The sequence below is a fragment of the Neovison vison genome, chromosome 3, assembly GCF_020171115.1.
Source record: "Neovison vison isolate M4711 chromosome 3, ASM_NN_V1, whole genome shotgun sequence".
Taxonomy (NCBI): Eukaryota; Metazoa; Chordata; class Mammalia; order Carnivora; family Mustelidae; genus Neogale; species Neogale vison.
Window position 1 is genome coordinate 105,936,040 of NC_058093.1, and position 22,510 is coordinate 105,958,549.

Sequence of the window (22,510 nt, forward strand, 5' to 3'; positions counted from 1 at the left end):
AATAATAGGTTGAGACTAATAGAATAGAAAACAAGCCAGAGGAGGAAGAGGAGGGGAGGAGAAGGAGGAAAGCAGTGATCAATAAATCCAAACTAAAACTTTGAAAAGACCAATAAAATAGGTTAACTTTTTTTGAGCCCAATTAAGGAAAAAAAGAGTGATATGGGAAACAATGGCAGAAGGAAATGTACACAAAATTATATGTCCTTATAACCTGCAGCCCAACAACAAATACTTGATATAGGCAGATTATAACATTCCTCCAGGATCCTGTGAGTGTTCTTTAGCATACAAAAGTCCTTTTGGAACTTCACTATCTTTATTTCTCCTAACCCCAAGGTATATGGGGTATATCAGTTGCTCCTCCCAATCTTGGAGCAGCAGCTCTTTCTGCTCATGGGTCCTGTCCCTATACTTTAATAAAATCACCTCTTCGCACCAAAGACATCTCAAGAATTTTTTCTTGGCTGTCAGCTCCAGACCTCACTAACATTCCAAAGTTATATCAAGAGCACATGTAAAACTAAGTGACAATAAGAATGAGGAACGAGATATAACCACAGAGTCTGTGTGGCTGGAGAGGAGCAAAGTAGAGAAAAAGATTGCAGGAATGGGGTCATAGAGGTAAGTCGGGGGCGCCTGGGTGGCTCAGTGGGTTGAGCCGCTGCCTTCAGCTCAGGTCATGGTCTCGGGGTCCTGGGATCGAGTCCCGCATCGGGCTCTCTGCTCGGCAGGGAGCCTGCTTCCTCCTCTGTCTCCCTCTGCCTGCCTCTCTGCCTACTTGTGATCTCTCTCTGTCAAATAAATAAAATCTTTAAAAAAATAATAAAATAAAAATAAAAATAAAAAAAAAGAGGTAAGTGGGGACCATACCACTTGGGGCTTTATAAACCACCACCACCAAAAAAAGTCAACAACCAGGGATGGTTTGGAGTCCTTGAAGCTAAGTGCTCTATGTGAATTGTGTTCCCCAAAGATATGTTGAAGTCCTTGTTCCTAGTACTTGTGAGTGTGACCTTATTTGGAGATAGGGGTTTTTTTCAGATGTAATTAAGATGAAGTCATCCTGAATTAGGATGGGCCCCAATCCAATGACTAGTGTCCTTTTAAGAAGAGGGAAATTTGGAAAAGCAAGAACAAGACCTGAAGACGAAATCAGATAGAAGCTATGCTGCCATAAACCAAAAAATGCTTGGGGCTCTCAGAGGCTGCAAGAGGCCAAGAAAGGACCTCCCCGAGAGTCTTCAGAGAGAGAGCATTGTCCTTCTGACCCCTTGATCTGGGACCTCCAGGCCGCAGAGGTGTGAGGGAAGAAAGTTCTGTTTAAGCTGCCCAATCTGTGGAAGGTTTTTGACAACAGTGCCAGGAAGCTAAAACAAATGCAAAAGATGACGAGGAAGAGGGCTGTGTAGTCAGGAAATTAGTAATGGTTACCTCAGAGGGGTGGTTACCTCAGAGGGCATTAGGTTGGGTGTAGATTATTAGCTTTACCTTTGTATTTGGGCATAAAGATTCCTTGAAGAATGCCTCATGTTTATTTATCTTAAAATTTTATGTGCTCCAAAATCTTTTTTTTTTTTTAAGATTTTATTTATTTATTTGACAGAGAGAAACCACAAGTAGACGGAGAGGCAGGCTTAGAGAGGGAAGCAGGCTTCCCGCTGAGCAGAGAGCCCGATGCGGGACTCGATCCCAGGACCCTGAGATCATGACCTGAGCCGAAGGCAGCAGCTTAACCCACTGAGCCACCCAGGTGCCCTATGTGCTCCAAAATCTTTAAAAAAGGGTGCGGGAGCACTCCATGGGCAGCTCAGTCGGTTAAGCGTCTGCCTTCTGCGCACATCATAATCTCAGGGTCCTGGGATCGAGCACCACCATCAGGCTCCCTGCTTTGTGGGGACTCTGTTTCTCCCTCTCCCTCTGCCCCTCCCCACCACTTGTGCACACTCTCTCTTCCTCTCAAATAAATAAAACCTTAAAAAAAAGTATGCAATGCTTCTCAAATTACAATAATATACTCTTACTTTAACAAATGAAATAATTCAATATAAATATTGGAATTTCAGATAATCAATGAATAATTTTTAACATGTGTCCCATACAACATTTGGGGCATATTGACACAAAGAGTGATTCACATTGACCTTGGCAGCCTGTATTTAGTCTGGTGTGCTCCTGCACCAGATTGCCACATAGCTTGCTCTATTACCACATGCACGTCTTTGCTCAACAAGTCACCTTCTCATGAAGGCCTTTCCCAACCATTTCACTTCAAAGCGCAGCTCACCTCCACTTTTCCCCAAATCCCTTTTGGTTCTACCACCAGCTTAAAACATAGTCTCCTGTTATTTGCTCAGTATGTCTCCCTTAGTATAGAATGTAATCTCATGAAGGCAGGGATTTTGATGGTGTGTTTCACTGCCTGTGTAAATTCCAAAAGCCTAGAATACTGGCATGTAGCAGCCTCTCAATAAATCCTTATTGAGCAAATGCTAACATAAATGCATTAGTGAGGCTGTGCTATTTCCCCAGTGCCATGAGAGCAGATGGTTTTTAGCAGTCCCAGGGAGTAGAGAGGGAAAGGAGCCCACAGTCCCTGCCCTCGGGTCGAGCTGGAAGAATCAATTACTTTCATTTATTCATCTAATGTACATTGAGTACTCAAACTGAGTACTGCCAGCACAGTTTGTTGCCAGAGATGTTGACTAAATAATCCCATGGGGTTCTGTGGTCTGGAGGAGGAGATAGACATTAACACACGATCGGTGGATGGTTATTTAATTACAGTGGTGATCTCTCCATGGAAGAAAAGAACAAAGAGAGCATAATCTGGTCTGGTGGTCAGGGAAGACTTCCTAGAAGAAGGGAGCTAGAACTGAGATCTGAAGACTGAGCCCGAGTTAACAGAAACAGGCGTGTAGACCAAAGGATGTAGGGGAGCAAAATTTTTCACCCCAAAATGTGTCTTGGGCGTGTGGACTATTTTAGGCTAATTATTTTAAAACAAAACAAAAACGAGAAACACAGAAGGTCTGGGAGGGGCACCTGGGTAACGCATTTCAATAAGCATCCAACTTTTGGTTTCAGCTCAGATCGTGATCTCAGGGTTATGAAATTGAGCCCCGCAATCAGGCTCAGTGCTCAAAATGGAGTCTACTTCAGATTTTCTCTCCCTCTCCGTCTGCCCTTCTCATTAGTGCTCTCTGTCTCTCAAATAAATAAGTCTTCAAAAAACAAACAAAAACACAGAAGGCCCAGGAAGAACATTTAACCTTCCTCTTAAATGCCTAAAAGATCGAGGACTTGCTCAGGAAAAGAGCTATCACTATAGATAACTACATAATATGAACTAATGGTGGTAGACAGGGAGGAAACAGCAATGCCTGTCTGATCAGAGTCTTCTTTTTTTAAGATTATTTATTTATTTATTTATTTATTTGACAGAGAGAAATCACAAGTAGGCAGAGAGGCAGGCAGAGAGAGAGAGAGGGAAGCAGGCTCCCTGCTGAGCAGAGAGCCCGATGCGGGACTCGATCCCAGGACTCTGAGATCATGACCCGAGCCGAAGGCAGAGGCTTAACCCACTGAGCCACCCAGGCGCCCCCAGAGTCTTCTTTTTGTGCCATTGTTTCTGGATGGCCCAGCAAATATTTGTTTACACTTACATTTTTCATTCTCCAGTAGGTAAACTACCTCCTTTCTCTTTGAGGCCCCGGCCCCTACTCCATCTCCTTAGTCCAAAATGACCTATGTACTTCATTTTGCCTGACTGTCTTTGGAATATGTGGATTCCCTGTACATACATGATTAAATTTTATTTTCTTCTGTTAATCTGTCTCATGTCAATTTAATTCTTAGACTGGCAAGAATCTTGAAGGGTAAAGAAAAGTTTTTCCTCCCCAACAGTTGGCATAGTCTGCAGGATGAACTTCTCTGGCTGGACACTGTTCACTTTGAGGTGCTGCACTGTTCACTTTGAGGTTCACTTTGGCTGCAGCTTAGAGATACTGAGACAGCTGATAAAAGCTGTCAGATAAGATTTTTTACCACATCAGCCTCCTAGATCACTTTCTGTGGGGTCTGATGAAAACGAAAATGATGAGAGCCCGTTTTCCTCTCTCTTTCTAAATATAGAATTGGGGGGGGGGTATTTGTAAACTAGTTCCTTGGGTATAGCAATTTTGGTAAAAATTTGCTTTGAGTTTTCTTGTTTCATATTGATCCTTTTCCTCCCAATAGGGTCATTGTTTTCTTTTGTCTCTGTCTTTTGTGTCATTTGTCATAAAGCATGGAGAACAATAGGTCTGATTAGGTTTTCCTTTCACCTTGTTCTGTGTCTTAAGAGTGTGGCTTTTTATGACCAGTGAGAATATTCTCTCTGGACTCTGCCAACCAGAAGATGCATGTACTGGCATGCATCAGGCAGACAGCCAAAGAGGCTGTGGATCCAGTAGTCATCTATTTAACACACTTCACTCTCTTTGTACAACTGTACCAGCTCTCGGGAATTTGTCATAGGGGTCCTGGTCCATAAGGGGCCATTATCATCTCAACCTTCATTGTAAATGTGGGTTGCACCCCATTTGTGGCTAGATATGGCTGGGCAGAAATGTGTTTCACACCCCACTTGCAGCTAAAGTTTCTTAGGCTAAATTTGGGAGTGGACTTTCTGGATCCTGTGAAGGCTGCATTTTTTTGCACTTTATGGCTCCTTATCCTTCCAAAGATAGTCACTGTTTTTCTTTGTCTCTATCTGTTGTGTTGTTTGCCATAAAGAGCAAGATGATAGAGCAGAATGCAGCCAGAGGTCCGATTAGCCTGCTTTTCGAGCTGGCAAGACAGACCTGTGAGTTCACAGTTCTGACCAGACCAGGTATGGTTAGTCAAACTATGCTGTGGGTTAATGTACACATGAGGTAAAGGCTGTTATGAAGGGACATCTTGCAAGCCAAAGCCACAGAATTGGTGAACTTGGGTCAGCCACGGAAGGGTGTTCACCGTTTAACCCAAGTCTCCCATGTTAGGATAAGTTGGTCACAGAATAGGTTAGATTAACACTAAGTAACCCACCAACTCAAGAAAATTTCTTTGCCAACAGATACTCTGTAAATAAATAAATAAATATTTAAAAGAAAAAAACACATCACACCAGCTGGGGTGGCTCAGTTGTTAAGCATCTGCCTTTGGCTCAGGTCATGATCCCAGCATCCTGGGATAGAGTCTGACACTGGGCTCCCTACTCAGCAGGAAGCCTGCTTCTCCCTCTCCCTCTGCCTGTTCCTCCCCCTACTTGTTCTCATGCTCTCTCTCTGTCAAATAAATAAATAAAATCTTTTAAAAAAAAAACTCACATGATACCCAACCACACAGCACATTCCTTTTAGGTATTAGTTTGGCTCTGAGAGACCCAAGAGTTGGCTAAAGCTGTTAATGTGCATAGTAGAAAAATTGAATGAGGTCCCTAATTTGACAGGTCAGAATGTGGGATGCACCCCCATGGTGGGTAGATCTTTCTTAGGCTAACTTTGGAAGTGAACTTCCTGGATCTTGTGAGGGCTTTGTATTTTGCGGTCTCTTGTGGGTCACCTCACCACGACAGCTCATGTATGGATACTCTTCATGCCAGTTGCTGTGTGGCCACTCAGAATAGTCATCAGAGACATTCAGACTACAAACCAGGAAAATCTAACAGATTGCCATTTCCTACCTTCACCCCATAAAGATGGTCAAGCTGGACATTTGTCTTTGGAATCTCTGTTTATGTAGGTTACCTATACCTATATAATTAAATTTTATTTTCTCCTGTTAACCTATCTTATAGCAATTTAATTCACAGACCAGCCAGAATCTTGAAGGTAGAGGAAAACAGGGAACAGCATTCCAAGTAGGAAGTCCAGTTCATCAATTGCCTTGAGATAGGACAGGAGCAGAAGGAAGACCGGCAAGAAGAAAGAGGGCCATTGCACGCGCACTTACTGGAGAGCGGATGGCCTGAGCTGTGCATGGGAAGGGACTGGCTTCAGGGGCCTCCTAGTTGAGAAGATGACCAGCATTTTCTGAAGTCCACCTCCCCACCTCCATCCACAAGGATGTGCACTGCCCATCGCTCCCCAGGGACAGCCACCTCTTCAACTCACCAAGCTCTTATGAAGTGATTGGTGAGCCCATCCCTCATTCTCTGAGGCAGTATGGAGATGGGGACAAACAAGGGCCCAGAAGGCAAGGTTGGGGCAAAGCCATTGCCCTCTTTAAATTCCATTTCTTCATCAGTAAAATAATAAAGAATTGCACAAGATGAGCTCAGTTTAATTCCATTTCTAAAAGAAATCTAGGGGCACCTGGGTGGATCAGTCTGTTAAGCATCTGCCTTTGACTCAGGTCATGATCTGAGGGTCCTGGGATCAAGTCATACGTCTTGAGGGAGTCTGCTTCTCCCTCTCTCCCTGCCACACCTCCGTCCCCTTCATGCTCTCTCTTTTGTCACTCTCTCTGTCTCAAATAAATAAATACAATCTTTTTTAAAAAATAAGATAAAATAAAATCTCTGATCTGATTATACAGTAGCACTTAAGTAAAGTACAGCTGGCTTATTTTTTCGTTAAAAGGTAGGTTTACTGCTGTTTTGCCAATTATAAAGTAATACTAGATGACAGATAATTTGTAAAATACAGAAAAACAGAAAGGAAAAACCAAAATCTTTCTGTCCCCCTTTCATTCAAAAATAACTAGTATTGGGAACCTGGCTGCCTCAGTTGATAGAACAAATGACTCTCCATGTCGGGGTCATAAGTTCAAGTCTCACACTGAGTGTAGAGATTACTAAAAAAAATTAGACAAACTTTTAAAAAATATAATATTTTTTAAAAAGATAATATTAAATAGTATGGTATTAAAATGTTAGTGTATTTTCCCCCGTCTCAGTATTATATTACTTTTGTCTTGACATCCATCGGCAAACTATATTTTAAGTATTGGGTTTATCTGTTTTCATTTATTTCAATAACAGTCACCCGGTCGTATTGTAATAACCTTTTCACAAATAGTATTCATGAAAGTATTCCCATACTGTTGGGCATTTAGATTATATTCTTACCATTTTTGAATCACTAATAATGCTGCAACCGATATTTTGGTGCAGAACACTTTATTACATTTAGAATTCTTCCCTCACATTAAAGTCCCATAAGTAAAATTACTAGATCAAAAAGTATAACCATTTTCAACTTCTTAGTACTATTAGAAAATTACTTTCCCAAAGCATTTTGCCAGTGTACACACCCAAGAGCAGTATACGACTCCGTGTCTCACTGGTCATTTTCTTTTTGGAAATACCTGCCCTTTATTGAGAGCGTGTGGAAGGATGCATCTCATTGTTGTTCTGATTTGTGTTTCTTTGACCGGTGTAAACATTTTCCATATTTGGCATTAAGTTCTGAAGCCAGAATTTAAGAGTGCTAAGACTCAGGTCATGGGTCATTTTGGTTTGGTGGCTTAAAGAGCTGCTCATTTACAGCACCTTCCCCACAACCAGCGACTCTCCAGGGATCCCAAAATCCCCCATTAGGGATCACCAAGGGCCAGACAACAGCCAGGGGCAGCTGGCAGGTGACTGTGGAATGCAGTCAGGTGCTTTTCTCCCAGTTCTCTCTCCTGGCAGAACATTCCCAGGGGATGACAGGGCTGGGAAGGGCCCTCCGGGTTCCCTTATCACCTGCCTCTGGGCACTGAAGGTTTGAATCGTGGGTGGAAGTGGGCACTGCAGACCAAGGGAAATGGGGAGAGGAGGGTAGCGAGAGGCACCAATGTAACACTGAACCTTTGGGATGTCCAAGCAAGGCTTGCCAAGGGCCTTCCAGTGATAAAAGCCTTCTTCAGGGGATCCAGCAGGCCCCAAGTATCAGCATCAAATTCAAGAAAGCAGAAAAGAGGTAACATTTTTTGCTTTAAAGAATACACATACATACAGCAAAATGTTAAGGGTGGCTATTTCTGCATTTCTGGGATTATGACTGATCTTTATGTTCTGAATACTTCTATATTTTCCAAGTTTCTGAAAACAAATACTATTTTATAACTGAACATTATCCAAACTCCGTAAATCATTGTGAAGACATTCCAAGTGAAGATTAAATTGGAAGGCAATTCTAATCAGCTATGGCAGCTGCAACACCAGAATTTATCTCTGCTTCCTGTCAGAAACATCACGAAGAGGTAATGACAGGATCGAAATAGGCATAAATCCGGAAGACAAACGGGCAAAGAAAGTGGCGAATGATCAGAGATGTCCACAAAATGTAGGAGGCAAAAAGCAAGAGACAAAAGAGAACTAGCATCATTAGGTAGAGAAAGCTGGAATCTGGACCCTGGGGGAGGGGGGTTGGTGGCTGAAGGAGTCTGAGCGGCCAGACTCAGAAACAGGAGGCACCAGGCAAAGGGGAGGATGGCAACGGGAGGGGTTGTAGGTCTGCCCCACAGCAGGCGATGCCCCATGGGACCGTGCCTGACACTTGGTGTTCCACAACATTGTTACTGAATGGGTGAATGGTAAAGGAGCAGGTTTCCTTTATGTGCTGAGGCTTCTCTAGTTGTGCTGTTAAGTGTAAACCAGAAGAACTCATCCACGTAGAAGGGAGGCCATGAGGATCTGAGCATTCTGCACTGGGGCCCTGGGGATCAGGGACTGCAGTCACGTATACTCACGAGCACTCACACCCCATCCTCTGGCATTGCTTCCCATGGTCCCACCGGAAGAGTTGGAGGAGATAGTTGGGAGAGAGGAGGGTGGAAGCAAAAGTGGGCCTTGGTGGGCTGCAGCTTCTGGGCAGACCTCAGCATGTGACCTTGCCCCTCGACCCGGTTCCAGGGACCCTTCACCTCTATGGAAGCTCCTGGGGGAGTACTCAGGATGGGACACCACTGAGGCCCTCATGCCTCCCCGCCCTTCCCTGCTGCAAGAACTGGCCCTCCTCACCCAAAGCCACCCTCCTCCCTTCAGTTGTGTTGAAAGGGAGACCCTTGAGCATTAAGGACACCAGGGTCTAGTTGTGCTGGTGGTTGAGCATCACAAACCCAGGTACCTAACAGCCAGTCTTGGTCCCATGGGGGGGGCCACATTTATTAAACACCAACTGGGTTTACCTTACACTGATTGAGTCACCTCAGCAAGCCTGTGAGGAAGAACCTTTCTCCCTGAGGCTCTGAGGAGATGGACGCTGTGAGAAGCTGAGGGACACACCACAGGCCAGTCTTGGTGCCCAGGCCTGTGTGGAGATGTCGCCAAGCACACTCGAGAATAAATGAGTTTCTCTTCCTGACAGGAGTTGACTTACCTTTGGAGACCCTACCTTACCTTAGTGCTCTTAAGCCGGGTCTGAATAGAGTCAATATCATAGCAGCACAAGGAGGAAGAGAGGAATTCCTGTTGGGGTGGTGGGAATGGTCCAGACACCTTTCTAGGGAAGGAAGCACTGGTACTAACTCTGGTGAGGTGAAGAAGGTCTCTTCAGGCATCTTGGAGAGAAAGCATCCGTGGTGTTGGGAACACTATATTGGTCAGCTGGGACCAGCTAGGGGGCATCCTGGAAGGCCACATGCAGTGACAGCGAGAGCTCGACTTAGGACATCCCCTCTGGCAGAGTGTGCAGGACAGCTTCCAGGAAGCGGAGTCTGGGCAGTGGGCACAGACAGGAAGGTGAAGTGGAAGGTCACTGCTGAGGGAAAAATGGAGGGCTGGGGACTGAGAGGACAGGATGAGACATGATTTCACTCAACACTCTTGTGTGATGTGTGTTTATGCATTAATTTCTCCTTCAAAAACCCTTCTGGAAAATAGCCCAATGAGTGGATTGTTTAAATGTGGTCTATACCTACAGTGGAGTATTAGCCAACCTTAAATATTATCCAGAAGGAAATTCTGACATATGTTACAACATGAGTGAGGCTTGAGGACATTATGACAGACCCAAGAGGACAGATACCATCTGATTCCACTTCTAAAAAGCACCTAGAACAGTCAGCTTCATAGATTCAGAAGAAGGCTGTTTCCAGGGACTGAGGGGAGGGAGAAATGGGGAGGTATTGTTTAATGCAGACAGGGTTTTAATTTGGGGAGGACGGAAGAGTTCTGGAGATGGCTTCCCAACCATGTGAATGCACTTAATGCCACTGAACTTTACACTTAAAGATTGCGGGTGAAGATGATCAGTGTTCTATGACGTCTATTTTACCACTGTATTTCAACAGGCTGGTGAAAGATGCACACGAATACTGCTTTGTCATTTGGTCTGAGTGACTAAGAGCACTGAGGCCGTTCCCAGAGACAGGCAGGGGAGGGGTGTGAGTGCCTTTGCTGGGGCGGGGGGGGATGAAGTCAGCTTTTTCATTTATTTATTTATTTATTTATTTATTTGACAGACAAAGATCACAAGTAGGCAGAGAGGCAGGCAGAGAGAGAGGAGGAAGCAGGCTCCCTGCTGAGCAGAGAGCCTGATGCGGGGCTCTATCCCAAGACCCTGGGATCGTGACCTGAGCTGAAGGCAGAGGCTTTAACCCACTGAGCCACCCAGGGGCCCCTGAAGTCAGCTCTTGATAGCCACATGTGGTGTGTCCTCTGTGCACTGTGTCTGGGAGGTGCTTTGATCCCACCATCTCTGATCCTCACAAGGCAGGTGTGTTTGTTTTCATTTATTCATAGGTGAGCTCTGGGCGTGGGGCGGGGGGACCCCAGGCCTGTCCAACCCACAGCACCATGCTGGGTTTAGGAAGCCAGTGCCCGGTCTCTGGAGATACAAGCAGCAGGCTGGCAGGCTGGGTGGAACTTGGAGGAGAATCAGAGAGGGGCCGTTTCCTGAGGGGAGATCCTGGTAGAGCCACAGGCAGGTGAAGCTCCAGGGAAGGGTGAAGGAGAGCAGAAGGCAAGCTCTGGAGGAAATCCTGCATTTATGACACTGCCCCAGCCATAGGAGCTACAGAAATATGTGTCCCACCCAACCACCCACCCCCTCTCCCACCCAACCATGTGGCCCCCAAATTAAGACCTGGGCCTTGTTTAGCCCCTGCCCAGCAGCTGACTTTGGGGCCTTCACCAACCACAAGGAGAGGAAGCACCTCAAAGTGACCTCATTCTAAATCAGGCCGGCTCCTTGGATCGCTGTCAGCAGTGCCAAGCCGGCCCGGAGGAGAGGGACACACTGCAGTTCCCTGAGACAGCAGGAGCAGCTCCCCAGAAGCGAAGAAGCAAGCCACCCTGAGCTCTCTGAGGAAGGTGTAGAGAGGGACAAGCCCCCTGGGGGTTCAGTTTGCTGGGTGGGGGTCTGGGGTTGGGGGGCTACCGTATAACTCACAAGCCAGGTTAAAAAAAAGAAAAAAAACTGTACCAGTTTCAAGGAGAGGCCACTTCCCACCTCTAAATGATAGAAGCATCCAGAAGGAAGTAGTCAGAGGCTTCTGCCAATTGATCTGGAGACTGGGAAAAGGTCCCACAGTTATTAATAACCCCTGTGTTCTGGGAACCAATTTCATGCACCAGACAAAGGGATTAAAAAGTTGCTGTTGAAGGCAAAGTGGTTTTAGCCAAAGCTCCGCTTTCTGCTCTCCCAGTAAATGACCATTTTTGTCTTTGGGAACTCTTGGAGCTGATTGGCCTCCTGACTCATCTGGTGAGCTAGGAGGTGCACAGCTGATTGGCGCACTTTTATGACCACTCGATCTTTCCAGGGTGCTCTTTGCGGTCGCCCTCATCTCAGACTGGCACCCCCCAGAAGTGGGGGTGAACACACGGGCTTGCGTGGCTCCTGGGAGACCCCCAGAGCTACTCAGGGCCCGAGGGCCTAGCAGCGATCCTGCTGGAATCTGGGAAGATGGAACCGACGTCCGTTAGCCCTTGCAAAGGTGGGCCAAGGAGCTCACCTTTTCGACAGAGTTGCCTTGACGTTGGCTGTGTGGCTACCCTTTCGTGATCGTGGGACCCCTCAGGAGGGGGCTACAGATAAATAGATTGGTCAGATAAATAGATAAATAATGTCAAAGAAACAGTCTCCTGTGTCTCCTGTGAAAACAGTGTTCAAATGTCCTCTCCCTTCACTCACTAAACTCTGAGCAGCCGGAAGGGAGGCTCTGTGCACCCAGATGACAGCAGATCAGGCAATCTGTGAGTTAATTCTGAATTAGTTGAGTGATACTGTAACACAGAATTATTTCAGAAGATAACTAGCTACTACTTAGAACTCCATGTGAAAATTTGCTTCGTCCTCTCAGCCAAGGAGACAAGAATGATCTCTTTGCCTTGCCCACGACCCCCTCTACAGGTGGGGTCCCCAGCCCTCAAAGCAGGGTCAGGAGCCCGTCTTTGGCAGGAGTCTTTCCTTCTGACTGCAGCTCCCTCACGGTTCAACCCAGAGCAAGTCCCTGTTTCCTCTGTGCACTGTGTGCTCAAGCCATTCTAGGATAAATTCTTCCTTACTACCCCTTCCTGCAGCCTCTCTGTTCCTGACGGGAAAGCAGGCCAGCTGTTTGCTAACGCTCTCAAAGCCTCCCACCCGGACTACTGCAAAAGCCACCCCAACTGGGTTTTTGTCCCTTTCAACTCCTTTTCCTTGCTGTAGGAAGAGTGATTTTTTTTTTTTAAGATTTTATTTATTTATTTGACAGAAAGAGAGAGTACAAGTAGGAGGAGCGGCAGGCAGAGGGAGAAGTGGGGAGCCCAATGCGGGGTTCGATCCCAGGACTCTGAGATAGTGACCTGAGCCAAAGGCAGATGCTTAACCGAGTGAGCCAGCCAGGCGCCACAAGAGTGATTTAAAACAACAACAACAGCAACAAAACCACGCAATCTGGGCTGCCTGGGTGGCTCCGTCGTTGGGCATCTGCCTTCGGCTCAGGCCATGATCCCCGGGTCCTAGGATCAAGATCCACATTGAGTTCCCTGCTCAGTGGGAAGCCTGGTTCTCCCATGTCCTCTCCCCCTGCTTGTATTCCCTCTGTTGCTGTCTCTCTCCCTGTCAAATAAATAGAATCTTAAAAAAAATGATAATAAAATAAAATAAAAATACAACTTAAAGTGACTAAAATTAAAAAGACTGAAGCACCAAGTGTTGACATGGCTGTGGAGAGACTTGAACCCTCATACAATTTGGCAGCGAATACACAATGGCCGCTCGGGAAAAGAGTTTGGCAATTTCCTTCTTTCTTGTTTTAAGTAATCTCTGCACCTAACATGGGGCTCAAACTCAGGACCCTGAGATCAAGAGTCACGGGCTCTACCAAGTGAGCCAGCCAGGCGCCCCTTGGCAGCTGCTTATACACATGCACTTTCCACTTGACCCAGCAGTCCCACGCCTGGATGCTTACCGAGGACAAATGGAAACATGTTCACACAAAGACTTGTACTTGTGTTTCCTAAAAGTTTTATCCGTAACACACAAGCACTGGAAACAGCCCAAACGTCCATCAACTAGCGAGCAAACTGTAGTAATGCATGCACAATGGAATACTCATTAGCAATTAAACAGCATGAATTACTTCTAGACACATCAAAATAGATGAGTCTCAGAGGCATGATACAAATGAAAGAAGCTAGATACAGAGGGCTACATCTGTAGGATTCCATTTATATAAAACTGTTAAAAAAAAGTGAAACTGATAAGGGAGCAGGGGGCTTGCTGAGGACAAAGCAAAAGCTGGCACCTTGCACCCCCTCTCCACCCACTCCCCTCCGTAATATGTGTCACATTCCTCAGGCACCCCTGACTACCCTAGAAGGAAAACAAATAGTTAACTTGCAGAGATCACAATCCTTCAAGGCAGGAGTCTCCCTTGGTTTACAAATGTCCTTGAGGTTTACAACAAAGAAGTTACCTTATCAATAGCCCAATTTCCAAAAGCACATAACTCAATTCCTCAAGCCCTAATGTCACCCTCCCCTCCATAAAAACTGAAGGAGGCTGAGGTAGAAGGAAAAGTAAATAAAGTTAAATATCTTCTAAACCTAAATCTCACTAACAAGGACACTTGATAGCAGAAATGTGACATTCCACCAGGAGACTCCCAATTGTCTTTATGTTAGTGCCTCATTAGAGGGAAAGCAGCCTTGGCTTGATAGTAACCATGCCTTCAATATCCTGACCGTCTTCTTTACCCCATTAGCCCTTCTGAACACCCTTTTGCACATGCCCGGCGCAGCAGCATCTCATTCTGCCCATGGATCCCGTCCCCGTGCTCTAATAAACCACCTTTTTGCACCAAAGACGTCTTAAGAATTCTTTCTTAGCGGTAGGCTCCAAACCTCACCCCACTGAACCTCACCTAGGTTCAAGAACTTCATCAAAACTATTGTTTCAGGAAGCCTGTAAGTGGTTGTTCGGGTGGGGGGAGGGGGATTGACAACAAAGGGCACAAAAGACCTTTTTGGGTGATGATGATTTTACAACTGTATACATTTGTCAAAATTCATTGTGTTTTTTTTTTATTTATTTTTTTATTTTTTTTTCCAATTTATTTATTTTCAGAAAAACAGTATTCATTATTTTTTCACCACACCCAGTGCTCCATGCAAGCTGTGCCCTCTATAATACCCACCACCTGGTACCCCAACCTCCCACCCCCCCGCCACTTCAAACCCCTCAGACTGTTTTTCAGAGTCCATAGTCTCTCATGGTTCATCTTGTTTTTTTTTTTTTATTTAATGTCAGTAAACTTGGCTGTAGGTAAATTTTATCCAAATAAATCTGATTTTTTTTTTTTTTTTTTTTTTTAAAATTTATTTTTTGACAGAGAGAAATCACAAGTAGACCGAGAGGCAGACAGAGAGAGAGAGAAGCAGGCTCCCTGCTGAGCAGAGAGCCCGATGCGGGACTCGATCCCAGGACCCTGAGATCATGACCTGAGCCGAAGGCAGCGGCTTTACCCACTGAGCCACCCAGGCGCCCCCAAATAAATCTGATTTTTAAAATAAAGGCATTTAGGGACATCTGGGTGGCTCAGTTGGCTAAGCGTCTACCTTCAGCTCAGGTCATGATCTCAGGGTCCTGGGGCTCCTGCTCAGCAGGGAGCCTGATTCTCCCTCTCTCTGTGCCTGCTGCTCCCCCTGCCTCTACGCTCTCTCTTTCTCTGTCTCCCTCCCTCTCTGTCAAATAAATAAATAAATAAAATCTTTTTTAAAAAATAAAGTCATGTAATAATGAAAACAACACCCCAGTCTGCACAATGATGAAAGAACACTAGAGGGTCACACAATGTGGAGACCAAGACAAGATGCACTGGGAGTCGAGTTCCGTGGGCGTGGGGCTGTGTTGGCCATGCTTTGGGAGAGGAGGGCCCTGTGTGTTGTTTTTCCAAGGTCACAGTTCTCATACTCTGGTAGGCATCGGAACAGCCTGGGCAATATGGCAAAAATTCACCGGCCCAGCCCTAGCCGCCTGCAGTGAGCTGCATTCCTTATTAGGCTCATTTGTTCCATCAGACTCACCAGCTCGTGCCTCCTCAGAGCTTAGCAGGCATTCTGCCCCCTCCCGGAATGCCCGAGTGCCTTCCTGCTCCCCAGCACAGGCTTAAGTCCACCTGTTACGTGCCCACACTGTACTTGGCTTTCATCACACATATTACTTTTGTAATTGCTTGTTTGGTATCAGTCTTCGCTGCCTCACAGGAAGCTAGCTCTGTGACGGCTGAGACCCAATCACCAGCACTAGGAATGTGCTGAACACGTTTTTGGTGTTCATATATCCACGCTTTGACCAGCGTCCTGAGGAAATGCCCAGAAGGTTCAGGAAGGCTGATGCCAAGACTGTGGTCCAGTAAGTAGAGCTAAGTCAGCCCTGTCCTTTCCAAACCATAAACTGCACGTTTAGACTAGTCTTCTTGGTAACGGACAAGTGGGTAATTGGTTTCCTTAATAAACTAACTTTGGGGACAAAACCAGGTGTGGGGTTTGTTCTTCAAAGTGTGGGCTTTTGTCCACGTGTTTTGATATGGGTCCACAGGAGTGGCTGGAGGTCAGGCCAGCCTGTGAGTGCAGCGCCCTAAGCCGTGGCCCTCCAGCCTCTGGCTCTCTGCGAAAACAAGGGGCAGATTGGGCGCCTGGGTGACTCAGTTGTTAAGTGTCTGCCTTCGGCTCAGGTCGTGAGCCCAGGGTCCTGGCATCAAGCCCCGCATTGGGCTCCCTGCTCGGTGGGAAGCCTGCTTGTCCCTCTCCCACTCCCCCTGCTTGTGTTCCCTCTCTTGCTATCTCTCTCTGTGTCAAATAAATAAATAAACTCTTTTTTAAAAAAAATGAACAGTAAGTGTTTTTAGAATACCGAGAAGGAGCAAATCGGTTTAAAGTTTTGTTCCTTACTTCAAAATTTGCCATTCTTTCCTTTGTATGATTGGCGGTGCAGCAAGTGGACAGAACGTAAGATCTGGAGTCCCGCCGACCCAGGAAGCGCTGTCACACCTTTATACAAGCTTGGTGACCTTAATCCAGTTTCGTAGCCTGCCTGAGATGAAGTTTGCCTGTGCGTCTGATACTTTTACATTCGAAAAATAAAATGAAACTCATTTTCACACACAGATGTGTTAGGGATCCATACGTGAGGTAAGTAGGTTGAAAGCTTCTCCTGGCACCTAGAACGTAGTTTAATTAGCATCAACCTAGCAACAGTTGCTGTAAATAAGTGACGTGAAAGTCTGTTTTGTCTCTAAGGAACACGTGGGAAGCTTCAATGCCCTGGAAAGCAGAAAACACATTTTAATCCTTGCTGAAAACATGGCTGTTTTGTTGTTGTTGTTATTGTTTAATTTGGAGGTTTTTGGTTGTGTTTTAGTTTTATTTATTTATTTGTCAGGGGGAGAGAAAGAGAGCGCGCAAGCAGGGGGAGCAGCTGGTGGAGGAATAACCAGGCTCCCGCTGAGCAGGGAGCCTGATGCGGGACTTGATCCAACGACCCTAGGATCATGACCTGAGCCAAAGGCAGGCGCTTAACGACTGAGCCACTCAGGGGGTCCCAAAACATGACTTTTGGAAGGAAAAAACCACGGAGCGTCCCCCTGCTGAATGAATGGGAGCTCATGATGACCTCTGAGAAAGCCCTCGCCTCCTGACACACGCAGTATCTGGGAAGAACAACTCATCGCAGCCCCACACACCCTGCACAAGTGACTTTTATGGCCTCCCACCCCCAGGCTGTGAGAACGAAGGGTCAGCACCCCTGCTGTTTAGTGGGAAATTCTTCACTGACACATACCTGCTCTGTGATTTGTTGGCCATATTTTCCATCCAGCAGGCAGCTGTGGGTAATGTTCAACCAGAAAAAGAGGAGCTCAATTATGCAAGACATGTTTACAATGTAAATGGGGGGCACTCCCACCCACCCACCTGCCCTGGCCGTTCTGGGGGTGGCAAGAGTCTGCATGGGCTTCCTTGCATCTTACTAGCCAAACAGGTGTCAGCCCCCGCCCCCACCTCAACTTTGGAAAGCCTGCCTGCTTGTTCAGACTTTGGGGAGCGCTGTTTGAAGGCAGCCACACCTGCTGGCAGGAGGACACACACAGTGAGGTTGTTATTTCCTAGGTCACAGGGATGAGAGGAATGTTCTTCAGCCCACTGTGGCCCGGCGCACGTCAGCCAGGCGAGACCAGGGGTGGCTTCGGAAGCGTGCTCTGCCTCAGCAGTGCTTGCAGGCTTGTCTCTGCAAAAGACTTCACTTTCTTAAGCCTGTAACTGCTTCAAATCTACAAGTTAAAAAAAAAAATCTGGGGGCACCTGGGTAGCTCAGTCATTTGGGGTGTTTGCCTTTGTCTCAGGCCATGATCTCAGGGTCCTGGGATCGAATCCCATTTCAGGCTCCCTGCACAGTGGGGAGCCTGCTTCTCCCTTCCTATCTCTCTGCAGCTCCTCCTTCTTGTGCTCTCTCTCTCTGGGCCAAATCAATAAATGAAATCTTAAAAGAAAAAAATCTGTTGCTTCTACTTGCACAATTGGTGGGGGAAAGGCAGTTATTGGCCCAGGTTACTGAAAAGTCCAGGGAGCTTGGCTGGATCAAGGGATTCAGATTAAGTGTCCTTCCATCTCTTCGGTCCGCTTTCTTTTGGATTGGCTGTATTCTCAGGCTGGAGCTCCCTTTGGTGATAAAGGGGCCACCGGCAGCTCCAGGATGGTATGCTGGGAAATCAGAGGCCCTGTGGAAAAAGTGCCTCTTCTCCATCGCTCCAGCAAGTGTTTTAGGGACAGCACGCCTGCGCCTGGGGCCCGGCTCCTGCGTCCCCTCAAGACCGCAGGCTGGAGACCCTCCATTCAAATCACATGGGTTGACAGAGGGGAAAGAGGGTTAACTCAAGGAAAATTGGGGAAACTTTGATGCCAAGGATACTGTGGCGTCTGTATCTTAATAACTTCTCACCACGTTGGCCTCTGGTGCTCCCAATCTTACATCTTCCCCACTGTCCACAGCAGCATCACCTAACCCCCTCCTTGGCTCTGCTCTTTCCCAGTGAGCTGACTGGGCATTTCTTGCCCTTACCCCAGTGTTAGTCACCCACATATGGACTATTCAGTCACTGGGCTCTTCCTGGATCCCTGGAGTACGCTGGTGAGTGCTGAGTGTGGAAGAGGAGTGAGGGCGGGCATGAAGTTGACCAAGTCCCAGCACGACAGACGAGGCACGGGCCTCACAGTGTGGTCCTCAGCTTCTTGCAGTTCGTACTCCCAGTATTTGGACCTCCCAGTAGCTCCCCACTTGTTAGTGACTGGGGAGAGAGGGTGTGGTCATAGGAGGCAAGCTTCTGCTCCCTGCTGGAGAGGAGGCTCTGGTTGCTCAGACCTGAGTGGTGTCAGGGCCCTCCCTCACCAGGGCAGAAGGCCCTCCCTCACTTCCTTTCCACGGTGAAGTTAGGGCAAGACGGACCTCAGAGGGCCACGTGGGTGGCTCAGTCAGTTCAGCGTCTGCCTTGGGCTCAGGTCATGATCCCATGGTCCTGGGATGGAGCCCCGCACCAGGCTCCCTGCTCAGCGGGAAGCCTGATTCTCCCTCTCGCCTGGCCCTGCTCCCTGCTCATGCTTTCTCTCTCTCAAATAAATAAATAAAATCTTCAAAAAAAAAAAAAGAAGAAGAAGAAGAAAAAGAACCTCAGAGATTGGCTAACTCCGCTGCTTCTTTCCCTGATCCAAATGTCCAGGCTCAGAGAGGAGGAAGGGGCTGGACCACGATTACCAGTGAGTTCCTGCATGGCCAGAGGAGGACCCAATCTCTGACTTCCTCCTCTCTGGGTCTCCTGTCCCCACCACCGTTGGGGCACTGGCTTTATGTCCTGCCTGTCAACTGTATTTCCTGGGAAGGAAACAAATTAATCAGGCGAGAAAAGAAATAAAAGTCAATGCCTTTAGTTTACAGAGTATGATTTCCAAATAAGAAAGATGAGTTACTAAGAAATATTTCCCTTGTACAAACTCAGGAACTAAGAACATAATAAGTAGCTAATATAGTTTGGAAAAAATGGCATGCTGAGGACAAATACAGGAGATAGAGTAAAGCAGAGAGTCGTGGGCACTCGGAAGGGACCCACTGTAGCATAGGGGCCTGGCATGGATGGTTTGCTTGTGGCTGATATCATCTATCATTGAACCTGAGACTCCTGTGGATTGTAAGACATTCCACCATTTTATGTACTGTTAAGAAAGAGAACATTCTGGGGGCACTGTGGGTGGCTCAGTTGGTTAAGCGTCTGCCTTTGGCTCTGGTCCTGATCCCAGGGTCCTGGAATCAAGCCGCACATCAGGCTCCCTTCTGAGCAGGGAGTCTGCTTCTCCCTCTGTCACCAACACCTCCCACCCCCGGCTCATGCTCACCTTTCTCTCTCTCTGTCACAAAAAAAATACAATCCTAAGAAAAAAAGAAAGAGAACAGTCTGATTAAACTCTGATGTATCCTTGATAATGTCTGTGGTCAAGTTCATGGCATGTAAATAGAACTTCCCAAGGAAGAATAAGAATAGGGCCAAGGATTGGGATGCCTGCGTGGCTCAGTGGGTTAAAGCCTCTGCCTTCAGCTCAGGTCATGATCTCAGGGTCCTGGGATTGAGCCCCACATCGGGCTCTCTGCTCAGCAGGGAGCCTGCTTCCCCCTCTCTCTCCGCCTGCCTCTCTGCCTACTTGTGATCTCTTTCTCTGCCAAATGAACAAATAAAATCTTAAAAAAAAAAAAAAAGAATAGGGCCAAGGATGGATCAAGGATGCATGGAGAAGGGCCATGGTTAAGGGCAGGCCAAGGACTCAAATAGAAGAAATCAGATTTGTTTTTGGATGCTAAGCATCACAGAAGTTTGAGATAGGCTTAAACTCAAAACAGATTTATGGTCTTCTGTGAGCCGGGTCTTTGTTGCCTTGTTCTCTCCATTCAGATCCCCTTTCTTAACATTTTCCATGAATGTCCCAAATATATAAATTATTGATTAGAGGAATGATGCCTTTAGACCAGTCAGCAGCACAAAAAGTATAAGGAGGAAAATAAAAAGAACATCCTATAGGATAGTGTCACAGTTTTTTAAAGAAGAACATAAACAATGAGTCTTGGAACACAGAAAAAATAAAATAAAAACAAATACAAATGGAGATGCTTCCATATAATTAGAGGGAAAAAAAAAAGACGAAGAGGGAACAGATTTTTAATTTCCAGAAGTTTTAGTGTTGGAAACATTGCTCTAAAAAGAAACAAAAGTGTAATGAAGAGAAAGACAGAACTAGGCTAAACGGGGTTTGAATCTTGACTCCAATCTGAAAGCTAGACTCTTTTTTTTTATGTTAATAATTTTTTAAATTAATTTATTTTTTTCAGCGTAACAGTAAGCAGAGTCACTGCGCCAGGACAAATAAACATGAACAGCGGAGGCTTCCCACTTCCTCCACTTGGCTCCAGCATGTGGCAAGTGTCGGGTTACCTCTGATGAGGGGACTGCTTTAGCCTGCTTGGGCTCTTCCTTCATTATTTGTTTAATCCCAAATATAATAACTTGCATAAACTAACAGGATAATTATAGAATCTCAGGGCTGGAAATGAGCTTCGATATTCTTTTGCAAGGTCACTGCCACACTGCTGAATGGTGCATCCCAGGTTGCCTCTCAGGGCACCCATCCGGCAGCATGGGACCTAGACGGTCACACTCTCTCCCTGATAACACTCTTTTCTCCTGACATTGGGAACCCCTTCACCCTGATTTCCTTCCACTTCTCCATTTCTCCTTCTTTTGCTGGTTGCTGCTTACTGCCCTGATTACTAAACCCTGGAATGTTCCAGGGCACTTGCTCCTATGAAAACCCATTTAATCTCAGGCTATAGCCTGCATTTCTCTCCAGCTCAGAACTTTCCGCTGGACTTCAGACTTGGAGCGCCATCTGGATGTTTCATAGGCACCTCTATCTAACTCATCATGTCTCAGAAGTACCTCCTGAACCCCACCCTTCCCTCAAACATCTTCCCACTGTCTTCATCTCAGTTAATGTCTCTCTGTTCTGCCCGTTGCCAAACCTGACTATTTCTCGTGCACCCATATCAAAGTGATTAGTGGATCTCACTGGCCACATTGAGAACTTATGCAGAACAGGGGCACTTCTTCGCTGCTCCCACCCAGGTCTAACCAGCATAGATGCCCCCCGGGATTACTGCAATAGCATCAACTTCCTCCTGTGTGTTTTCACAGTTTGTTCTCAGTACAGCTGCCCAGCGATCCTCTTATATGTAAGCCTACCAGTGCTCTCTATCTCACTCACAGTCAGACAATGGTTTCCAATGGTCTTCCTGATCCTGCCCCCTCTGGCATCTCTTTACTCTCCCTCTTTGCTAAAGACTCCATCTCCTACCACTTCCCTCTGCCAACTCCTCTCCAGCTACATTGATCTTATGGATTCTGGAATAAACATGCTTGCTCCCACCTCTTGGCCTTTGCACTTGCTGTTCCCTCTGCCTGCAAAGCTTTCCCTTCAAGATCTGCAGGGCTCACTCCCTCCCCTCCTTAAATGGTCTCTGCTCAGATGCCACGTTCAAAGAGAGCCCTTCTGGACCACCCAGTTGAAATGGCAGCCCCTCTTCCACCCTTAGAAGTCTCTGTCACTTTTTCTTATTTGATGTTTCATTTTTCTCTACAGCACTTAGCATTTTCCGCCATGGTATGTATTTCTTTTCCTTCTTTGAGAATTGCTTGTCTTGCAACACTAGAATGTAAGCTGCGTGAGGGCAGGGATTTTTGTTCACTGCTAATCCCCAGTGCCTGACACACAGCAGGTGCTAACGTACATGTTTTGAATGTACGAATTAATGAAACAAATAGGGTGTATCAGCATTGTCTCAGTCTCTGGGGATATAACTACGAACAAGACAAGGCTCCTCCCCTTAGAAATCTAGGTACTTGGGGGTAGAGTGGGGAGACACAATAAATTAGAAAAGAAGTACTCTGGATCTCAATGTTGTGAGTTCAAGCCCCACACAAGAGATTATTTAAAAACAAACAAATAAACAAAAACAAAGTGAGAAAAAGAGTTGAAACA

At 46.4% G+C, this 22,510-nt stretch overlaps 1 long non-coding RNA gene across 1 annotated transcript in view; it reads left to right on the forward strand.

Moving 5' to 3' along the window:
• LOC122902748 overlaps positions 1 to 20,951 on the forward strand; it is a 49,835-nt gene extending 28,884 nt beyond the window's left edge. Inside the window, exons 2-3 of the long non-coding RNA XR_006383861.1 lie at positions 16,374 to 16,570; positions 20,805 to 20,951. This is a non-coding gene — a long non-coding RNA (uncharacterized LOC122902748). The remainder of the gene's footprint in view (positions 1 to 16,373; positions 16,571 to 20,804) is intronic.
• Positions 20,952 to 22,510: the final 1,559 nt, after the last annotated feature.